Genomic DNA, 11,025 nt, shown 5'->3' with positions numbered 1-11,025 from the left:
TGGGATTCGATCCCGGGTCTCCAGGATCGCGCCCTGGGCCAAAGGCAGGCGCCAAACCGCTGCGCCACCCAGGGATCCCTGTTCCATCTCTTTCTATCTTTCGGAGCAGCTTTAGTAGCATAGGTATGCTTTCATCTTGAAGCATTGGATAGAATTCCCCTGGGAAGCCTACTGGCCCTGGACTTTTGTGTCTCGGGAAGTTTGTGAGTTTATCGGTTTATTTATTATTGGAGTTCGTTTTACCAACATAGAGAGTAACCCCCCAGTGCTAATCCCATCAAGTTCCCCCCTCGGTGCCCGTCGCCCAGTCACCGCCACCCCCCGCCCTCCTCTCTTTCTTCCACCCCTTGTTCGTTTCCCAGGGTTAGGAGTCTCTCCTGTTCTGCCCTCTCTGCCATCTCCCACTCATTTTTTTCTCCTTTCGCCTCTATTCCCTTTCACTATTTTTGTCATACTCCCCAAAAGAATGACACCATATAATGTTTGTCCTTCACCTATTGCCTTCTTCCCTCAGCCGTAACACCCTCTGGTTCCATCCACGTCGAAGCAAATGGTGGGTGTTTGTCATTCCTAACGGCTGAGTAATCTTGCATTTTGTACAGAGACCACACACCCTCCATATCCATTCATCTTTGATGGACACCGAGGCCCCTTCGCAGTGTGGCTATCATGGGCATTGCGGCTCTGAACCTCAGGGTGCGGGTGTCCCAGCGTTTCATTGCATCTGCGTCTTTGAGGTAAATCCCCAGCAGTGCAATTGTTGGGTCGTACGGAGGTCTATTTTTAACTCTGAGGATTCTCCATACAGTTTTCCAGAGTGGCTGCACCAGTTCACATTCCCACCAACAGTGTAAGAGGGTTCCCTTTTCTCTGCATCCTCTCCAACATTTGTAGTTTCCTGCCTTGTTAATTTTGCCCATTCTCACTGGTGTGAGGTGATATCTCATTGTGGTTTTGATTTGTGTTTCCCTGATGGCAAGTGATGTAGAGCATTTTCTCATGTGGGTGTTGGCCATGTCTATGTCTTCCTCTGTGAGATTTCTGTTCTTTTGCCCATTTCATGATTGGATTGTTTGTTTCTTTGGTGTTGAGATTAATAAGTTCTTTATAGATCTTGGAAACTAGCCCTTTATCTGATATGTCACTTGCAAAATCACATTGATAGTTTTATGAGTGTTGAACCAGCCTTCTGTCCTGGGAATAAATCCTACTCAGTCACGGTGAATAATTTTCTTATGTACTGTTGAATCCTATTGGCTAGTATCTTGTTGAGAATTTTTGCATCCATGTTCATCAGGGATATTAGTCTATAATTCTCCTTTTTGGTGGGCTCTTTGTCTGGTTTTGGAATTAAGGTGATGCTGGCCTCAAGAACAAATTTGGAAGTACTCCATCTCTTTCTATCTTTCCAAACAGCTTTAGTAGGATAGGTATGGTTTCTTCTTTAAACGTTTGATAGAATTCCCCTGGGAAGCCATCATGCCCTGGACTTTTGTGTCTTGGGAGGTTTTTGATGACTGCTTCAATTTCCTCCCTGGTTATTGGCCTGTTTAGGTTTTCTATTTCTTCCTGATACAGTTTTGGTAATTTGTGGCTTTCCAGAAATGCGTCCATTTCTTCTAGATTGCCTAATTTATTGGCGTATAGCTGTTGATAATATGTTTTTAAAATCGTTTGTATTTCCTTGGTGTTGGTAGTGATCTCTCCTTTCTCATTCATGATTTTATTAATTTGAGTCTTCTCTCTCTTCTTTTTAATAAGGCTGGCTAATGGTTTATGTATCTTATTAATTCTTTCAAAGAACCAACTCCTGGTTTTGTTGATCTCTTCGACAGTTCTTCTAATCTCGATTTCATTGAGTTCTGCTTGAATCTTTCTTAACTCTCTTCTTCTGCTGGGTGTAGGATCTATTTGCTGTTTTTTCTCTAGCTCCTTTATGTGTAAGGTTAGCGTTTGTATTTGAGATCTTTCTAGTTTTTGAATGGATGCTTGTATTGCAATGCATTAACCCCTTAGGACTACTTTTGCTGCATCCCAAAGATTTTGAAAGGTTACATCTTCATTCTCATTAGTTTCCATGAATCTTTTTAATTCTTCCTTAATTTCCTGGTTGACCCTTTCATCTTTATTCAGGATGGTCCTTAACCTCCACGTGTTTGAGGTCCTTCCAAACTTCTTGTTGTGATTTAGTTCTAATATCAAGGCATTATGGTCTGAGAATATGCAGGGGACGATCCCAATCTTTTGGTATTGGTTCAGACCCGCTTTGTGACCCAGTATGTGGTCTATTCTGGAGAAAGTTCCATGTGCACTTGAGAAGGATGTGTGTTCAGTCGAGTTTGGATGTAAAGTTCTGTAGATATCTGTGAAATCCATCTGGTCCAATGTATCATTTAAAGCTCTTGTTTCTTTGGAGACGTTGTGTTTAGAAGACCTATCGAGAGTAGAAAGAGCTACATTGAAGTCACCAAGTATAAGTGTATTATTATCTAAGTATGTCTTAACTTTGGTTATTAATTGGTTGATATATTTGGCAGCTCCCACATTCTGGGCATATATATTGAGGATTGTGACGTCCTCTTGTTGGATAGATCCTTTAAGTATAATATAGTGTCCCTCTTCATCTCTCACTACAGTCTTCGGGGTAAAGTTTAGTTTATCTGATATAAAGATGGCTACCCCTGCTTTCTTTCGAGGACCATTTGAATGGTATATGGTTCCCCAACCTTTTATTTTCAGGCTGTAGGTGTCCTTCTGTCTGAAATGAGTCTCTTATAGACAGCAAATTGATGGGTCCTGCTTTTTTATCCGTCTGAAACCCTGCACCTTTTGATGGGGTCATTAAGCCCATTCACATTCAGAGTTACTATTGAAAGCTAGGAGTTTAGTGTCATCATGATATCTATTCAGTCCTTGTTTTTGTGGACTGTTCCACTGAACTTCTTCTTAAAGGGGAATTTTAAGAGTCCCCCTTAAAATTTCTTGCAGAGCTGGTTTGGAGGTCACATATTCTGTCAGTTCCTGCATGTCTTGGAAGCTCTTTATCTCTCCTTCCAAGTTGAATGAGAGCCTTGCTGGATAAAGTATTCTTGGTTGCATGTTTTTCTCATTTAGGACCCTGAATATATCCTGCCACCCTTTGTGTCCTGCCAGGTCTCTGTGGAGAGGTCTGCTGTCACCCTAATACTCCTCCCCATAAAATCAGGGATTTCTTATCTCCTGATGCTTTAAGGATCTTCTCTTTATCTTTGGAATTTGCAAGCTTCACCATTAAATGTCGAGGAGTTGAACATTTTTTATTGATTTTAGGGGGTGCGGATCACTCTATCTCCTGGATCTGAATGCCTGTTTCCCTTCCCAGATTAAGAAAGCTTTCAGCTAGGATTTGTTCAAATATATATTCTGGCCCTCTGTCCTTTTCGGCGCCCTCGGGAACCCCAATTAAAGGTGGGTTTTTCTTCCTCAGGCTGTCATTTATTTCCCGTAATCTATCCTCATGGTCTTTTAATTGTTTGTCTCCTTCTTCCTCAGTTTCCCTCTTTGCCATCATCTTGTCTTCTGTGTCACCCACTCGTTCTTCCACCTCGTGAACCCTCGTTGTGAGGACTTGTAGTTTGGATTGCATCTCATTCAATTGATTTTTAATTTCTGCCTGATTAGATCTAAATTCTGCAGTCACGAAGTCTCTTGAGTCCTTCATGCTTTTTTCTAGAGCCACCAGTAGCTGTATAATAGTGCTTCTGAATTGGCTTTCTGAGATTGAATCGTAATCCATATTTGTACCTTTGTGGGAGAGAGGACTGTTTCTGATTCTTTCTTTTGAGGTGAGGTTTTCCTTCTAGTCATTTTGCTCAGTGCAGAGTGGCCAAAAACAAGTTGTATTGGGAAAAGGAGAAAAAGAGAGGATAGAAAGAAGGAAAGAAATGAGAAAAAGAAAAAAGGAAGGAAAAAAAGAGAAGAAAGAAAGAAAGGAAAATAAAGGATGGGGAAAGCAAACAGAAATCAAAAAGCAAAAAAAAAAAAAACACACGGGGGAGTATCTTCTGATTCTGTATACTTTAAGTCCCTTGACTTCCCCTGGAACTTGTGTGTCTAGCTAGTCTTCTGGGGGAGGGGCCTGTTGTGCTGATTTTCAGTTAGCACTTGGGGGATCTGCTCTCCCCCTTCCTGGTTCAGGGCTCAGTGGGGGTTGTTTACCCCGTGAGGCCCCAGGAGGAACAACCACAGTGGCAGTGGCTGGCTCTGGAGCCCTGGATTCAGCTTCCGCAGTAACTCGGGAGCTCTCGGACTGCAGGGGCCTGGATGCTCCGGGGGCGGGGCCGCTGATCTCCTCAGCTCGGGGCAGAAGCATCCTTGCTGTCCTGGGCCCTCCTGGCCTCTGCCTGTCCTGGGGGGAGGTTGGATCCTAGGCTGTGTCCCCAGAGCCCTGTGTTCCCGGGCCTGTGCTGTTGGATTCGCGCTCCGGCCGCGAAGACCCTCTCTGCGGAACCGCCACCTGAGACCCACAGAGCTGCTCCCGGGCCACACGGCTCCCTCCACGTGGAGCCTCTACCTCTGCTAGAGCCGCCTCTGAGCTGCTCTCGGGTCCCTGCAGCCCCCTCTCTCCGGAGCCTCTGCTGGAGCCCCTCCGAGCTGCTCTGGGGTCCCGCCATGCACACGCTGCAGCCCTTAGGGAGCTGGGTGCACTTTCCTGGGGGCGCAGGTGTCTGTTAGTTTCCCAGGGAGCCTGAGGGCATCCCCGCCTTCCTGGGGTCCTGCTCTAACTCCCTGCGAGCATCTTTCTGCTTGGGAAGATTGGTTAAGCTCCTGCTTCTCCAGGACGGGGCTTTCCTCTTCTGGGGGCACTAGCCTTTGCTGGACTTCTCGTGAGGCCCCTCCCCCTTGGATGCCTTTTGTTTCTCTATTTCATTTCCCCCCATCATCCTACCTTGATAGAAGCGTGAACTCTTCTCACTGTAGCATTCCAGCTGTTCTCTCTTTAAATCTCAGGCCGGATTCATAAATTTTCAGGATGATTTGAAGGTTATCTAGGTAATTTGGAGGGGACAGGTGACTTGGGGACCTTACTCTTCCACCATCTTCCCCATCCTTATTTTCGATCTAAAAAGAAAGACAGTATGTATGAAGCCATAATGACACACGAGGTAGACACAATGTCAATGAGACTAATAAATTTTTCATCCAAGGAAATCTACCAAGAATTTGTCTAGAAAGCAATTCCAAATATAGTCAAATGAAACCATACTTTCTGGGGTGGGTGGGTGTGCTCAGTTGGTTAAGTGTCTGAGTCTTGATTTCTGTGCAGGTCATGATCTCAGGATGATGAGATTGAGCCTCACTTCAGGCTCCATACTCAATAGGGAGTCTGCTTGAGATTCTCTCTCTCTCTCCTTTTACCCCTCCTCTCACTCATGTGCATGTGCACACATTCTCTCTCTCTCTCTCTCTCCCCCTCGCAAAAAAAAATATAAACTTAAAAAAAACCATGTTTTTTAAGCAAGTACTATGTGCACAGCTATATAGGAGCTTAGGTGAATATGATACAAGGCAAAACTAAATATCTTCCCCAATGAGTATATTTCAGAGCAAAGCTAAAATGTAGAGGAGAGTTGTTCAAGTGACATTGTGATAAATTCATGTAATTCAATGTCTGTCCCATAGTCCTTCAGAGTTTATAAATAAAACAACTTTCTTCTTCTTCTTCTTCTTCTTCTTCTTCTTCTTCTTCTTCTTCTTCTTCTTCTTCTTCTTCTTCTTCTTCTTCTTCTTCTTCTTCCTCTTCCTCTTCCTCTTCCTCTTCCTCTTCCTCTTCCTCTTCTTCGGAAATAAAACTTTTAAAGCATCTCAAGAATAGTATTGGTTCTCAGGGGCAAAGTGTTTAAGACCTGAAAACATACATAGAGCATCTCTGATTCTATAGGAAAACTTCTCTAAAACGTTAAATACATTTGTGCGACTAGACCACCAAGACCAAATTCTTGAGTCTCAATTTCATAGAAATGACCACTGAACTTGAGAGAAAGAAAGCAGGTGGAGTTTATTGGAGATACCTTACATATAGGGGACTGGATAGAAAGAAAAATGTTGGGATGCCTGCATGGCTCAGGTCATGATCCCAGGGTCCTGGGATGGAGCCAACTTGAGCTCCACACTCAGTGGGAGGAGTCTGATTCTTCCTCTACCCTTCACACTCCCCCTGCTCGTGCTCTCTCTCTCAAATAAGTAAATAAAATCTAGAAAGAAAGAAAGAAAAAGAGAAAGAAAGGAAAGAAAAAGAGAGAAGAAAGGAAGGAGGGAGGGAGGGAGGGAGGGAAGGAAGGAAGGAAGGAAGGAAGGAAGGAAGGAAGGAAGGAAGGAAGGAAGGAAGGAAGGAAGGAAAAGAAAAGAAAAAAAAGAAAAGAAAAGAAAAGAAAAGAGCAATGCCCTCCTCTGAAGGGGTGGTGTGCCAGACATAAAAGCAGTTTTCCAAAGGATAAGAGGCTGGGCTTGCGTAGGCATCCTTCAGTCCCATGATCATTATTTTGTAGTCATTACTGTTTAGCAGACATAAGACAATCACAGGATTCCTTTCTTTCTGGTCAAAATTCTTCTAGGGCTCCTGGAAATTAGAAATACAGCAGGGTTTAAATTGTTACTTCTAATTTTGCCAGACAACCATCCCTCCCTGTCAGCTGTTATCTCTGGTTTGTTCTCTTTCCCATAAAAGGTATTTGTCTCTGAGCATATGGAAACTCTTGACCCTTGCCTGAGACCAGACGCTTTACAGGAGTTAAGTCGCTCTTGTTTTCCCTATACAGTCTCATTTGTACCAAATGGTTACTTACCCATAGAAGAAAAGTAAGGGAGAGAGAATTCTAGTGTTATAAATTTTATATTATCCTCCAGCAATGACCACTCTTTATTGGCAAGAAGTTATTTCAAGCTTTACCAAAGAGATGGATAACTACATAGAATGCTTATATTTTTGCCTGTGTTTATATTTTGTATACTAGGAGATTTTAAGAAAACATTCTCTTGTGATGAGGGAGGTCCGGCATAAGTAAATAAATGAACCTTGCTTGTGTTTCCATCTCAGACACTGAAGAACTTGGAGCAATTCCAAGGTGTGCTGACTCGGGATCTAAAGTGTCCTTACCTTCACAGGAGAGACCACGTACCCAGACTAGCCCCCTTTCAGGATAGTTGGGAGATCTGTTATGAATTCCCTTTAGAAACTCAGGAATATATAATATATAATACCTAATTATATAGATAATATATAATATATAATACCTAAATAATTATTATTAAGATAATGCCTGTCCTGGGGGGACAAGAGTGCCAAGAATACAAAATGGGGAGAAAAATCATCTCTTCAAACACTGGTTTCAGGAAAACTGGATATTCACATGCAAAAGAATGAAATGAGAACCTTATATGTCACCATACCAAACAACAACAACAACTCATAAATGTAAAACCGAAAATTATAAATCTTTAGCAGAAAGCCAGGGGGAAAAATTTTCATGACATTGATCGCGGCAATAATTTTTTGGATAAAATACTAAAGGCACAAACAGCAAAAACAAAAATAGATAAATGAGAGTACAGGAGATGTAGTTATTTCTACACATTAAAGGAAACAATCAACAGAGTAAAAAGGCAGCCTATGGAATAGGAAAAATATTTGTTAGCCATTTATATAATAAGGGGTTAATATTCAAAATATATAAAGAAACCTGACAAATCAATATCAAAAACCAAATAACCTGATTTTTAAAATAAGCAAAGAGGGGATCCCTAGGTGGCACAGCGGTTTGGCGCCTGCCTTTGGCCCGGGGTGCGATCCTGGAGACCTGGGATCGAATCCCACATCAGGCTCCCTGCATGGAGTCTGCTTCTCCCTCTGCCTGTGTCTCTGCCTCTCTGTCTCTCTCTGTGTGACTATCATGAATAAATACATAAAATCTTAAAAAAAAGAACAAACATAGGAAGAAAATTATAAAAATAAAAATAAATAAATAAAATAGGCAAAGAATGTAATAGATGTATTTCCAAGGAATATATACAACTGGTGAACAGATACATGACATAAGAACATGCTTAATATTACTAACCGTCAGGGAAATGCAAATAAAAAACACAATGAGATATCAACTCATGCAGTGAATTATCACCCAACACACTGGCCATTATCAAACACAGATACACATTTTGTACATAGAGAAAAAAATTGTTTAAAGATTTTATTCATTTATTTATAGAGACACAGAGAGAGAGAGAGAGAGAGGCAGGGACACAGGCAGAGGGAAGAGAAACAGGCTCCATGCAGGGACCTCAATGTGGGACTCGATCCTGGGTCTCCAGGATCACACCCTGGGCCGAAGGCGGTGCTAAACCACTGAGCCACCTGGGATGCCCAAAATTTTTTAAAGTATTAGTAAGAATGTGGAGAAATTGGAACACTTGTGCACTCTAAGTGGGAATGTAAAGTGGTGTAGCTGCCATGGAAAACAGCAGAGAGCTTCTCCCTCCCCAAAATTTCTTTTTAATTAGAATTATCTTATGATCCAGCAATCCCACTTGTGAATATTTATCCAAAATAATTGGAAGCAGAATCTAGAAATGATACGTGCACTCATATGTATTGCAGCATTATTCACAACAGCCAAGAAGTAGAAATCATTCAGTGACCATTAGAGAATAATGGATAAGGAAGTGTGGTACAGACAGGCAGTGGAATATTAGTCAGCCTTGAAGAAGAAGGGAATCCCGTCATGCTGCATGTGAATGAACTGTGAGGACATTATGATAAATAAAATAAACTGGTAACAGAAAGAAAAATACTCCATGATTCTACTTATTTGAGATATATAAAATGGTTAAACATCACAGCACAAAGTTAGAATGGTGGTTGCCAGGCAAAGAGAATGAAAGGTGGAAATGCACCTTTTGTTCCATCGGAATAGTTTCAGTCACGAGATGAAAACATCCTTGAGACCGGCTGTTCAACCAGCATATTTAAACATTTAAGAGGGTAGATTTCATGTTTATTTCTACTAAAATTAAAAAAAAGGCTTACCCAGAGTTCTTTTTCACATTTCAGCTTTCTCAACATTAAGAAATAACTGCACATTGAAAGATCCAAAATAAGAGAATATAAAAGGATATTCAAAATATAAGAGATATCCAAACTAACGTAAGCCATCCTTGGTGGAAAAGTAAAGCTTAATCCTGAGTCTCTAACACATATTAGAGCTTTTGCCTCTCATAATATTTACTTGAGATTCTCAAATACGTATTAGGTTAACGTACTTTCCTTCTCATTTTCTAGGAAGGTCTTGCCTTCCTCTTCAATCCCCCTCTTCAGCTTGAGCAACTTAGCTCTTACCATTTTATGAGATTTGTGCTCTAAGTAAGGTTTCCTTTGAGTAAGAAAAAAATCCCTATTTAAAAAAATGATTGAAAGTCAGTAGATTCTAGTACTTTCTCTTACAGGTGAGGCATACAAAGTCTAGACAGGCTTGCAACTCATTCAAAGTCTCGTAACCAGGGCGAAAAGGTTGGTCTGCAACTCAGAATCTCCATTCTCGCCAATATTCACTATGCCTCTGATTTTACTTCTATACATCAAAGATGGACACAATAACTGGAAAATCATTATTTTATGCCTAACATGTACAGCAGATTATGACCGGTAGTAAGAATGAAAGGGAAGACCTGTGTCCTTTCTCAAGGAGCTCCCATCAACATGATCTAATGGAGTTTGTTTAATGTTTTAAATGAGGGTATGATATGCATAATTTCTTAAAAAGCAAAATGAAATGTTTATAGTATATTTTCTGAAGTGGTCTAAGAATACAGTACACTGTGATGTATACAGTGTGTGTATATATGCAATTTAAGTTTCAGTAATAGAGAAAGAATGTGCAGGATCTAGGAGGCAGCATTTACTCAACTCTGCATTGATCACTGGAATACTGCTTTTTAAATCGAGAGACCACACCTTGATTCCAAATTATCACGACGTAGTTCGTATAGAGCATCCAACGTGGCTGGAGAAATAACTACTTTGTGAGCACTGACGAAAGGGATTAGAAAAGAGTAAGGAAATAGAGCAAGCAACAAGTTTAAGTATCTGAAATTCTATCCTGACAGAGAAATAAACCTTATCATGATTGGCCCTTGAAGAATATGGACTATTTTGATGCATAGGATAGATAAGCAGAATTTTGTCTTCACGTGAGGAAGATTTTCATAATCACTGGAATTATCCAACACTGAAACGGTCACCTGAGGTATTGATTACCCAGGAAATGAAGATATTGGATCTGGATCAGCATTCGGAACAGATACTGTCAAGCAGGGTTTCTTAGACTAATATGCATGTGCATATTAAATGCACCTGGGGGTCTTGTTTAAATGAAGATACTGGAAGTGTATGTAAGGGTACGAGTGTGATCCTACAGTCCTAGGAAGCATCTAGGTGATGCCCATGCTCACGGTTTGAGGAGCAAGCTTGTAGAACAATTAAGCACATTTAATTTGTACCTTGAAATAAGTGATTTAAATTTTTTTCGAGGCCTTAGGCTTTATTAGACTTTATTACCGAACACGTCATAAAAACAGCTGCTCTTTGGTTATGAGTTATCTCCTTCATCCTGACAAAAAAGGAAAATAAATCTCTTGAAGAGTCAGCCAGGGAAAGTGAATTGCCTTTTCTAAAGAGCAGGAAATCCCACATGCACTTTCAGCTGCAGCGTCCTCGTGGTTCCTTCGTTCCCTGTTAGCTGTCTGTTGTCTTCCTTAACGTTGTTGGAAGTGAAACCTTTGGCTGAGATACTTGCCTTAGAGGCTGACTTGTCAGATGGATTTCTGCAAATTGCATGTGGTAGCGGAAATGCTCATTTTTGACACCCAAAATCTTCACATAGGATTTTTACAGCCCACCTATGATAAAGACCAATTAAAAGTTTGGCCACTTGGCCATGGAGCAGCTGACTCATTTATCTCTTCTAAGTGAGACCGTCTGAGCACAGCATCTTC

The 11,025-nt window shown here is 41.3% G+C and overlaps 1 long non-coding RNA gene across 5 annotated transcripts in view; it reads right to left on the bottom strand.

The window, feature by feature from the left end:
- Positions 1–11,025, bottom strand: part of LOC119864456 — a 42,442-nt gene that overhangs the window by 21,953 nt on the left and 9,464 nt on the right. For all 5 annotated transcript variants that reach the window (XR_005387049.1, XR_005387048.1, XR_005387047.1 and 2 more), the window contains exon 2: positions 4,928–5,100. This is a non-coding gene — a long non-coding RNA (uncharacterized LOC119864456). The remainder of the gene's footprint in view (positions 1–4,927; positions 5,101–11,025) is intronic.

The sequence above is a fragment of the Canis lupus genome, unplaced genomic scaffold (genome assembly GCF_011100685.1).
Source record: "Canis lupus familiaris isolate Mischka breed German Shepherd unplaced genomic scaffold, alternate assembly UU_Cfam_GSD_1.0 chrUn_S1784H1981, whole genome shotgun sequence".
Classification (NCBI taxonomy): domain Eukaryota; kingdom Metazoa; phylum Chordata; class Mammalia; order Carnivora; family Canidae; genus Canis; species Canis lupus.
The sequence above is the reverse complement of the archived record's forward strand: the minus strand, read 5'-3'. Positions and strand labels throughout refer to the sequence as shown.